The 12,212-nt window shown below is 39.7% G+C and overlaps 1 protein-coding gene and 1 long non-coding RNA gene across 2 annotated transcripts in view; both read left to right on the forward strand.

Annotated features, from left to right (window-relative positions):
* sms (spermine synthase) overlaps window positions 1–12,212 on the forward strand; it is a 51,618-nt gene that overhangs the window by 12,817 nt on the left and 26,589 nt on the right. The gene's annotated exons all lie outside the window — the stretch shown is intronic.
* On the forward strand, window positions 11,205–11,736 carry LOC123963211. Its single transcript, XR_006823141.1, has 3 exons — window positions 11,205–11,298; window positions 11,390–11,484; window positions 11,580–11,736. It is a non-coding gene; the product is annotated as an uncharacterized LOC123963211 (long non-coding RNA).

Below are 12,212 nucleotides of genomic sequence, written 5' to 3' on the forward strand. Positions count from 1 at the left end.
TGCGCTGCCCGGGTCCTGACGAGGAGGCGCAAATATGACCATATCACTCCAGTCCTGAAATCCCTCCACTGGCTGCCCATTCAATACAGAATTCAATATAAAATCTGTCTCCTTACCCACCAGTGCATACATGGAACTGCCCCTGCCTACCTCAGTGAACTCCTCACCCCACTCACCACCTTAAGAAACCTCCGCTCCTCCACCTCTACCCACTGCCTGCACCAACCACGGACTAAACTCTCCACCATGGGAGACAGGGCCTTCCAGGCAGTCGCCCCACGGCTCTGGAATGCCCTCCCAGAGCCCCTAAGGGCCCCACAAACTCTGGAGGTTTTTAAGAAGGGCCTAAAGACTTTTTTATTTCAAAAGGCCTTTTAACAGTCATGGTTTAAAATTTTTTGTTACGGTGTTTTATTGCGATTGTTATTTTCTGGAACTGTTTTTAACCCCTTGTTGTTGTAGCACTTTGAGATTTCCCTGAAATGTAAAGTGCATTATAAATAAAATTTATTATTATTATTATTAAGATGAGACGCAATTTCTTCTTTTAACTTTTCTGAGCTCCAGCAGTACTCATCAGAACACTCCAATATTCAGTATTGTCATCATTCTGATGAAAACAAATAAATCATCATTAGCTACTGTCATTTAAACAGTTACAGTACTTAAATTGCTATGATTAACAAATCCACATACATAATACAAATCAAAATCATCAAAACTCATCTGAACATAAATATCTCAATAAACATTGCTATGCCCCTTTAAACAGAAATCTACAATTACATAAATGAGGATATTACTCTTTGAAGAGATATAAGGACCTCCACATATCTCACTGACCAGTTTACATCATAGACCAAATTAAAAAGACTTTACTTTAAAAGCAATGGTGACACCCTCTGGCTAGCTGCGGCTATTGTTGTTTTTATTCATGATATTTCATATTTATCAGAATTGCCTGCATATTATTACCAAGTAGGTTTTGCAAATTTGACTTGGTGTTTGATACATAGACTACAGACAATAAATATATTAAGACATAGAAAAAGGAAAGGAAAAGTACTAAAACAGTCAAGAACAGAATGTGGGGAGTTTGACTGGAGCGCAGTGGTGGAAGAAGTACTCATACTTTCATACTTAATTAGAAGTACAGATACTACCTGAAAAATGTTACTCAAGTAGAAGTAACACTCATCCTGTATATTTCTACTTAAGTAAAAGTAAAAAAGTAACTTTTTTTAAAAAAGTACTTAACCTATAAATACCACCTTAATATTTTAATTGACAGCTGTTAACTATAATATATTGTTGAGTTTAGATCACACTATTTACAATTAACATAGGAAACTGATGATGAATGAAGAATGTTATTTTATCTTAAGTATAATTACTGATATAAGTTTTATAACAAAGTATTCCTAATACTATTCCATAATAACATATTAAACTCGTGTCTTGCATTCATGAAAACATCAATATTAAAAGGTTACAAATGTAAAAGTAATTTTTTATGACTTGAAATGTGTTCTAAGAGTTATTATAATGATAGAAACTGTTGATAAGAACCCAGTGCCATAATTTCACATCAGTAGTGTTCAGGTGTTGTGAGTAAAAAGAAAAGGCTGCGCAAAGCAGGAGCTGAAGACCTGGAAGCTGGAGCTGTTATCTCCTGTAGAGCTGGACACAGCAAATCACATCTGGAGGGTTCTGATTCTGCAATCAGCTCCTCTGGTACCTGTAAAGATAACAATGGGTAGACAGTTAAGCAGCTTCTTCCAAAGTGCCATAAAGCTACTGAACTCTGAGATCGCCTCAGCATGATAACCTCTCTGGCATGTGATAGTAAGTAGGGGTGGCAATGTGAAATACACTGTTAACTAATATGTGCAATATACCGTTTACTGCTGGACACTGTGCAATAATAATCTATGCTGCTAGACACCTGCTGACTACTCAAGTCAGATCTTATTGAACGTTTATTATAAGGATCCTATTTTATATTTCTTATTGAACTGTACTACCTTTTTAGGCAAATTCTAATCCATCAAAACAAACTAACACACACTAACACCTAATTTCTCGCCTTAGCTAAACCTTCGCCCTAGTTACAGCCCAGCTACCTGTCTGCAGGCATAACACTCATTATATGCTGACAAAAAAGGTGGATGCAAATCTGCAGGTAGCCTACAACATCTGTTCAGCCAAATAATGCATCCACCTCTTAAGCTCCTTATCAGAAACGTCGCGATCAAACGCAGTTATCACCTCAGATTGTTTGCTGAATCTCATGGAATGCTACAGCTACTAAGTGTAATAACTTATTGATGACTATAAATGTCCTTAAATATGTACTTCGAATCAATCATCCCCACTGATGAACCCCACAAAGAATATATTACATTATAGTAAAGTTACACTCGGAGGTGCACGGCTCTCCTCGGTGGTAAAGACACATGGCTTTGGTGTGAGAGACCCGGGTTCAATTCCCCACTGTGACACATCTGCCAATGTGTCCCTGAGCAACACACTTAACCCCTAGTTGCTCCAGAGACGTGCGACCTCTGACATTTATATCAATTTTAAGTTGCTTTGGATAAAAGCCTCTGCTAAATGAATAAATGTAAGGTAACACTGAGGTTAATCTAATGCATTATTGCTTCTCTCTTCTTGCTGACTTGTCTTTGACTCGTTAAAAGCTGCGGTTAGAACACACTCCCGTTAACTTAGTATCGTTAGCAGTGTGGGGCTGCTCGTATCTGGCTAATTAACGTAACGAGCTAAGCTAACAATCTATGCCCACAGCAATACCTGTTAAATATTGTTAACACATAAATAAAATACAGGAATTTCACTCATCAACTGGAACACGGACTTCCTGGAGGTTCTCTCTCCAATAAATCACACAGCCTGTCATTATTCATCCGGTATCTGCATGTAAAAATGTCCAAATGGCTCCAACAGGCTGAACCCCAGAGCTCTGTGTATTGTAGCTGAGGCTGACAGACTGCGGACCGAGTGCTAGCAAAGCGGCCACGCCCCTAATTATGCAGAACTTTAAGGCATTTAAACAGATGAGTTATAAAAAAATTCACCCCCCTCACAGTTGTCATGAAGGCCGAAATTAGCAATATACACTAAAACCATATTTTGTACCAGGCTGTAAACATGTTTTTTTCTGCAGTTGGGCATTTTAACATGCGGGTCAGTGGAGAATGACTCCCTTTTGGAGCCAGCCTCAATTGGTCACTCGATGAATTGAAGGTTTTCGGCCTTCAGCCGAAAGCTCCAGCCTGGAGACCGGTAGTTTGCACTTGGTCCCAACTGAGGGCAGTGGATGCACTTTATAACATAAGAAATGTGTGTTCTTTTCTTTTTACCAAAGAATCATTAGCAGCAGCAATTTGCATCAGCTGGCAATTATTTCCAGACATTTTATTAAGACCTGTGACCTGTGTGTCTTTCGTGTCATTTCTGAGGTGGATTTAGGAAATATTGAGTGTCCATAGCTATTGTATATAAAGTAGTGTGTCATCTGCATACTGTGCTGACCACAAGTGGTCAACATATGAAGACTGAAAAGCAGTGGACCCAAAAACAGAGCCACGTGGCACACCACATGGAATTGTTTATGATGAGAAACCTCATCCCCAAATCATGTATTTATTATTTCAAGTGGGTAAATGTCACATAAGCATACCGTTTGTCAATAATCTATTGTTATTAATCTAGATGTTTATATATTTAGTAAACTGTTATGCATTGTACCATTATGTAGCATATGTAGTTGGTAGTTGTTTGTGGTATTTGCACTAGTTAGGTATCCTACTGATCCTATCCTCCACTTGTATGCCGTTTACACTGAGTAGTTGTTGTTTAATTTCCCCTGTCAAAATATGTCAAAGGGAGTCAGATGTAGTGTTTGCATGACTCCAATGATACATGTATGTATAGGATTTATTGTTATGTGTTGTGTAGTTTACATTTTCCACTGCCTTTCCAATACCCAATAAAGAATATATTATTATTATAATCTAAGTAATTACTTCAAACAGAAATAAATAAATTAGAGACAATAAACAGCAATGTGCATTCCCTAGAAATAGCCATATTGCACATGTTGAAACACTTAACACGATTATTACAAAACGAGAGCTGAGACTTGGCTTGGACTTTGAACAATATTAAAACACAAAATAATTTTTACTTTCAGTAGTTTATTGACCAAGTACTTTTATACTTTTACTTGTTTGTCAAATGGTAAGCTACTTTTTACTTTTACTTGAAATTTTTGTTTGGGAGTAATTGTATTTTTACTAAAGATTTTCAGTACTCTACCCACCACAGCCTTTCACTTTGAGTCGGATGTTTTGCTTTCACACTTTTTGTTTGGGCTGATCATACTCTGGTGCAGACCATCCAGTGGTGGTCTTGGCCCGCTTCCATTTGGACTCTGCTGGTTGGCTTGTGATGTGAAAGCAAATGAACTAACCACAGGACATCATGATAAGCTATATGTGATTTTAGCATTATTTTATAAACTAAACTATTAATAAAGCCATCTGCTGATTGTGAAATCTGTTCAGGAAGCAATGTTATAAGTGATCCGTATAAGCCATGCTGTTGTGGTGGCAGCCCAGCTGACGGTGAGTGTCATGGCTTTTTCTCCTTTTTTGTCTGTGATTCTGTTTTTTCCCTGGTTTTCTCTGTTCTGCCTGCCTCCTTGTGTCTCCTCCCCTGTGTGTGCTTTCTCTCTCTCTCCCTCTGCTCCTGAGCCCAGCCAACGACCTGCACCTGCACCTCGTCAGCCACCTCCTCTGCCTGCCACACCTGCCAGCAATTAGCCTCATCTCCAACAGTTCTTCCCCCGGTTCTCCAATCAACCCCTGCTTGATCGTTGTTGCTCCAAACCCGGTGCCACTCGACCTCTCAAGCTTGCGAACTCATTCAGTTACTTGTTCGTTTCCCTGTGCCTTGTCCCCACAATGTCACTAACCCTGTCTTTCTGTCTGTTTCCCTCCCAGGTTCACTCACCCTTGTCCTCCGTTTTGTCGGCTGGGCTCATCCTCTGGTCCTCTCCTCTCCGGACTTCCCCCACGGCGTCCTCCCTGTTCTCCCTTGCCTCCTCTCTTCCTCGGCCCCAGTGTTCCCCGGCTCTCTGGTCCCAGTCTCCTTGGTTCCCCATGCCCGTGTCTCCCCGGCATCCACCTCTCCCTCCACTCCAGTCCCTCACCCCCTTTTTCCTTCAATAAACCTCCTTCCCTCTGAGCTCTGCATTTGGGTCCTCTCTGTCCCCACACCACCATAACACATGTAGTATAAATCATTTGGTAACCAGGTACCCACATTAGCATGTATGCATTTCCCTGTTAAAATGCTGTGCTTGTACTCCATGTACTTTGTCAGTTCTTTGTGTCCATTAAAAAGTGAACAAGGTACAAGGTTATTTGTCATTATACAGCACAAGGTTGTATAATGAAATGAAATTTGTAGTCCCTTCAAGCTTCACTAATCATTAATTTATATACATGCTTAGGCCTACACCTATTCATTCCGAACATTCCGCAGTGCATTTTTTAAATTTGCATTTGGGAGAAGGTAAGCAACAAGATGATAATTCACAATAAAAAACTCTGACATTTGGCAAACAGTGTCCATCTTGACTGTGTTTGAGCACCAAGCATCATTCATGTAAAACACAGAGTCCGCCTCCTCTCATCTGCCCTGACAGCTCTCAACACTGACCACCCGCCAAGTGCTTGATCCGGGATGTTGATGGGGCAGGTAAAGATGTGGGCAAAACAGTCTTTGATTTCCATTGCTTTGCTAACATGAGTCCCACTTTGTCCAGACCAGACCTTTAGGAGCAGCCTTAAGTCCAAGCTGGGCCAACATGGTACCTTTCCCGGTGTGACACCAAAATGTGTGACCTATCAGATTCTGTGACCCAAATGGGAAGTTAAGCGCCAGAGGCTTTGTTGACGATGTGAAGCGGTTGCAGTTTGGTTGGGTTTAGGCACCGAAAGTAGGGGACACCATCTAATATTTACTGAGCACTGTACATCACAATGGTACGAATGTCAAACCAAATGAAAGAATGAAGTCTTGGGCAGAAGTTTTGTATTCATTACATCTTCATATCTTATCTTATTATGGAGCTGTAGACTGTTGAATTACAGAGTGTGCACTTGTGACAATTTGCCCCATTGGCAGGTAAGTTGTCACACTGGATTATCAAACAGTTAGAACACTTAATTGTGAATATTGATTTCAATTTCAAATTGTAACCAGAACTAAAAGTAAAATCAATCAACAATCAAGCCTAGAGAATTTGGAAAATAAATAATAACACTAATGCAACAATGTGCATTTGTGTATGACCTACATATGTATCTGACTAATCAGACATGTGTTTAGAGTCACAATTCTGGCACACATAAATTGCCTGGCCTGAGGTGCGAACATCGCAGGCCCATTTGTTGCATTTCACAAACTTAAACCACGTCTTCTTTCGAATACTGTATGAAAGTGGCTCCAAATAGATGAGGCCAAAAGAGATGTCAACGGCTTACGTCAAAATCCTCAGCTGTACTTCTGATTGATTTGTTCTTCAACTTCACCTGCCTAACTGCCTTTAACATTATGTCAGGTGGTGTACTGCCATTCTCTGTCTTCTGTTGATAATTTTCTTCTTTCCTTCAAAAACACATTCCTCCTTGCAATTACAAATTAATTACAAGCTTATTTGTCTATTACCCTTGTAAAGTGAATTAATAACTGTGACTAACTAAATTAATAACTGTATGATGTAGTGTGTGTGTGTGTGTGTGTGTGTGTGTGTGTGTGTGTGTGTGTGTGTTTGTATCTACTAACATACTACATGCCTACGGTATAAGACTGTAAATACTCTGTCATGAATTCAGTCTTATCCAGGCCTATGGCTGCTGCTGTAAACTACAGAGCATAATATTCTATTTGCAGTATCATTTAATACTTGTGTCAGAGGTAATTACACAATTTCACATAGTTTTTTGAGCATGTGTTTATTTGTACTGGGGCAAGTAATCACATTTGAAAACTTGCCCCAAAACTGACATGTGTGCTAATGGTGGCTAAATCTCAAGGTTAGCTTAACATAGCACTTCATCTGAAGTATCAAAAGACACATTATTGTCTCCCAGGGGCGTTTTTAGGATCTTGAAACATTGGGGGTTAGCCCAGCCCATAAAACTTCATATCTTCACATAATAATTGACCCCGCACCCCAAAGTTAAGTCTGTAAAGCAGTAAAGCAACAGTAAACATCCTCTACTTATATGGCACAACAAAACTCAGAATGACATTATTAACTGTCTCATTTTGATGTTGCTAAATTGTAATGTCACGTGTCTATAATAATATAACAACAAAACTGCAACGGTGTGAACAGGGGGGTCTGGGGGTACTCCCCCATAAATTTGTGAGTGTTAAAAACATAATGTCCTGCATTCTGGTGTTTTTCTGCACCAATTTCTGCCTTTTCTGCATCAATTTATTGTGGAAATTATTTATGTAAAGGGACACACAAAATTCAGCTGTTGCTGTATTGTGGTGAGCATATAAGAACATTTTGATATTTTATGACCTTGTAACTGATTATTTATTTCCATCTTAAATGTGCAATTGTACTACTGCCTGCCTTGGCCAGGACACTTTTTTTTTAATAAAGGTATAATAAAACAAAACTGTAACAGAATATAATGCAGAGCAGCTCTCAGGCATTCTGGGTTGCTTTCAGATATGTTTCTCCTGTAGATCAATATCATCACTGCTGAATCAACACACATGCAGGTGTGACTGATTGAGGTAACCTCTTTAAATGTGCACGTGGCACCTTTTTACCTCATCAATAATAAATTAAATCATTTTAATTCATTTATAAACTCCTGGACTTTAATAGCTCCTGTGTTTCAGCAGGTTTTCTGCTCATGTTCAAAGTTCTGCACATTCAGAATCTAACTGGGTTCTCTGGCATTTCCAGAATAAAGGATATTTCGAGAGGTCAAACAGGATAAATCATCATAAACTTTGCAATCAATCCGCGGTCCACCTGCGTGCTGCATGGTGTGGAAGGGATCCATGCCACGGATTCTGCAACCCCTTGCACCACTACTATCCATGCTAGTGTGGGGATTTAATTCTTGCATGTTTTGTTGTGCAGGATCACAGCCCCTATGTGTTCACATGAGGAAAGGTTAAGATAGGCTATCAGTAAGATGTAAAAATGTCTAGACTAGGCAACTTGATGAGTTTATTTTTTTAAGTAGCCCATTAAAATATTCCTGCAAATGCAGTGAAGAAGCTGATTATCTGTATTTAGCTATTTCTACAATTAATTTCCTTTTTAAATCTCCATGAAGGTGTTTGTAAGATCACTTTAAAATATCACTTTTGTTACCTGTGCCTTTTATTATGGAGATGTAGCCAACCAAACCACTTGTTTTGCAGTAGCACAGGCTGCCAATACAATCTGATTATTCCTGAAGCATCTAAATAATCTTCACAACGCAAAGAATCATTGTGGCAGTAACACGAGAGCAGCTCATTGTTGAAGCAGGTAAACCTGCATACAGAGGAAGCTGTGCGTCATGCGTAAAACCCAACGGAACTATTTTATCCACCATATTCTCTCTCTCTCTCTCTCTCTCTGTATCTGAAAAATAAAATAACAGCTGGTAGCTGCTGAGTGAAAGATCAGTTTCATCGGTGACATTATGGGCTCACCGTCAGACATCGCTATAAAACAGATAGTAACCGATGTGTATTAAAGAAAAGAAACAGGCTTATGTCCAAAGCGATGACCTGTTCAACAACAGGACACTTTTAATATATCTCAATCAATGCAGTGATCGTCTGACATAGATCTTACAGTGTGTAGTCTTCATTTGCTCTGCAGAGACTGAAGACGCTTTTATGCGCCCTTAATAGAAAGTGTTTCACTTGCTGGCTTGTGAAAGCGTGACGCAGGCTGCTTTTCAACAGGGTCACCAGTGCCATGGTGTGCACTCACTAGAGTTCAGTTGTATTAGTATAGCATTTGCACAGCTCTGTGACTGTGACAAGCGCCCGACCAGCGCTTTACGGCGTAACTGCGCGCACAGCCTGCATTACAGCTCATTTCAGTTAATGAAGCAAAATGCAGATTACGGACTGGTTAAGTTATAAAAGGTATGAATGAAAAATGTAGTGAAATTAAGAGTAGTCCTACTAAATGTACCCACCACTGCTGCAGACATCATCACTGCTGCCTGCAGCTAGAAGTAACAGCAGCACAAAAGAAGACGCTGCACCGGCCTCGACCAACTTTTTTTTCCTCCCCCAACATTTCTATCGGTTACATTTTGTCCGCGACTGATGTGGAGTGTGTGAGTGATTGACTGGTCACTTAGCAAACCGCCTCCTATATGAGCCAGCTCCGAAATCGCCTGAGAGTGAGACAATCAGCTGACGATTACAATTAGCTAAAAAACCGTAACATTGCATGGAGCATGGTGGCTCAGATTAACAAGCTAAATGTTTACTGCCCTGGGGGAAAACATTTATTTTTACTGCTAACAGCATTACGATAACAACACTGCGCGCTTATCAAGTGTCTAATTATGCTTATTGTCAGAATTTACATTAGAAACAACGTATTTGTTTGTAAAGGTTACCACAAGCTCAAATTATGGCACTCAGTACTTATTTGTGTTATATTATATTGTAGAGCACCCTTGATCCTCACCTGACTATGGCTTTGTAAACTTACCCATGATGTGGTTTATAATGGACTGCGGTAGAGAAACAGACATTTTTACACACTCTTGGCTTACGTTTTCCATGTTGTCTGTCGGTGATCATACTTGCACTAGATGTGATAGTTTTTGGGATGTTCAATTTATTAGGCAAATTGAGCAAACCCTACCAAGATGTAACACATTGTGGATTACAGTACAGTAATGTATTACAGTCATGTAGCACTTCATTTATTGAGGCTGCTGCTGTTTCTCCAGCTACGAGACAGGTCCTGCAACATCGACTCCCTTGAAGAGAAAACCTTTGCAAGTCCCAGCTCCAGCATTGTCTAGCATTGGTGCTTCTAGTGGAACAGACTGGTAAGTCATGCATAACAATATATAAATTTTGTCCTAATAGCTTTGATTAGAAACATGAACTTTATGATTAGTGTGTTATTTTATTTTTGGTCTGTGATATTATTGAGAACTTGTTTTTATCTGAAAGTTGTCATTATGTAAAGAATTGATTGGGAAGATGAAGCTTCATCTTACTCCCTTGAAAGAGATGATGGACAGAATGCTTTCAGCTCTGATGAAGAGGATCTTCCACCGATTTCTATACAGTGTGTTATTTGTCAGTCTCAATTTGCAGTTGTTTTGTGGTGTTTGTTTACTACAGATTTTTGTACCTCAATAGAATGGGTGGAGCGCTGAAGAAAGCACACTCTTATCGATGGACTTCCTTGCCTGCACATGAAGACGCTCCTGATGAGCCTTCTCTCCCTGTGATCATGACCCTGTTTTCCCAGAACCACAGAATGTCCTTTGTGAAGATGAAATCATAGGTGTCAGAGCCTCCATAATGTACGAGAACTGACAACTGGCTACATTTCTGATCCTGCCTGTGGATAAATGCACTGGCCTTCTGAGGACTTATGCGCCTTGCAACTCTGTTGCACCCTTTGAGATCAACATCACCACCAAGGGCACAGCAGCTACTATCGAATGGGTAAGTCCAGACAATCACAGAATATCACAACTTTAAATTAGTATTAAAAAAATGTTGACAGGAATATGAAAATGAACACCTTCTTCTCCATTCAGGACACTTACTGCGTAAATACAATAAAGGACTTCTGGGAAGAGAGAAGGACAGAGATTCTTTGTCGCCTTCAAGGGAAAGATGTTGTTGTCCTAGGTGTGTAGTTGATACTGTATTATGTAACATAGCTATTGAATAGACTAAGCAATGACAGTATGGAAACAACTAATAACTGTTTTTCTGTTGAATTATATTTTTAAAAATTTCAACGGATGGCAGAAATGACTCTCCTGGTCACTGTGCACAATACTGCAGCAACACCACCATGGAAAATGACACCAAGGAGATCATTCATGTTGCCACCATAGACAAGTGGCAAACATCATAGAACTCTGTCGTCTTGGAGAAGGAGGGTTTCATCCAGACTGGACAAGCTTACATCAGAAATAAAGCTAGTGGAGATCTGCACAGATGCTCATGCCCAGATTGGTGCCCTTATGAGTTAAGTATTCATGTGATATATTGTATGGATGCATGTGTATAACAGCAATATAAATATTATAGTAACATGATATTATTTACCGCTTCATAGACCCAGACAAAGGCAAATACAAGGCCCTTGGAATTCATCACAGTCTGGACATGTGGCATGGTGCAGATAGTTGTGAACATCTATCTGCGATTCAGGTAGTGTGGCTATACTTTTTCACACTGATGTATATTAGTAATATTTATGCTTACTGCTCATGTACACAGAAGTATGTATTTGTTTGTTCTATCAGATCGACTGCAGACCTAGAGTCATTCCAGAATCATATCCTGATGTATGCCAGCAAGCGCTATGCTTTCAGCCCCCCAGTTTATGAGGCAAGAGTTCTGCTTGCTGCTTTGGACTACAATTTCCACCGGAACAGACCAACAATGAAAACGTTGGACGGCAAAGAGACGTACGTTTTACACTTGTATAATATTCCCAATCATAGTACAATATTCAGTCCATGTTTTATATGCAATTGATTGTCTTTACACTCAAGGTTTTCTCTTGTTCTACTTACAAACTGATATTAAATGGTTGTAATTTGTGTAATTTCAGTTTCAAAAGATTGCATAAGAAGAACGGTAGAAGATACAGCGTATATGCCTTGAAATCTGAAAAAACCTACGGATACATATCCAAGTTGCAAAGAAGGATTGTAAAGAACAGACTCCCAAGTGGAGTGGGGATGCCTAGAAGGAGGAGCCTTCTCCCAGATGACCCCAGACAGCTTGGTTTGGTGCCCCCCGTACCTGCACCAGCCACATCAGACTTGTTGCAGAGACAAGTCAGAAGAGGTCTAGGTAAGTTACACAAATTTGTTGCCTATGTTGTACCATATTACATGTCACTGAATGATATTTACATTACAATATAGTCT

Source organism: Micropterus dolomieu, linkage group LG23, assembly GCF_021292245.1.
Source record: "Micropterus dolomieu isolate WLL.071019.BEF.003 ecotype Adirondacks linkage group LG23, ASM2129224v1, whole genome shotgun sequence".
Classification (NCBI taxonomy): Eukaryota; Metazoa; Chordata; class Actinopteri; order Centrarchiformes; family Centrarchidae; genus Micropterus; species Micropterus dolomieu.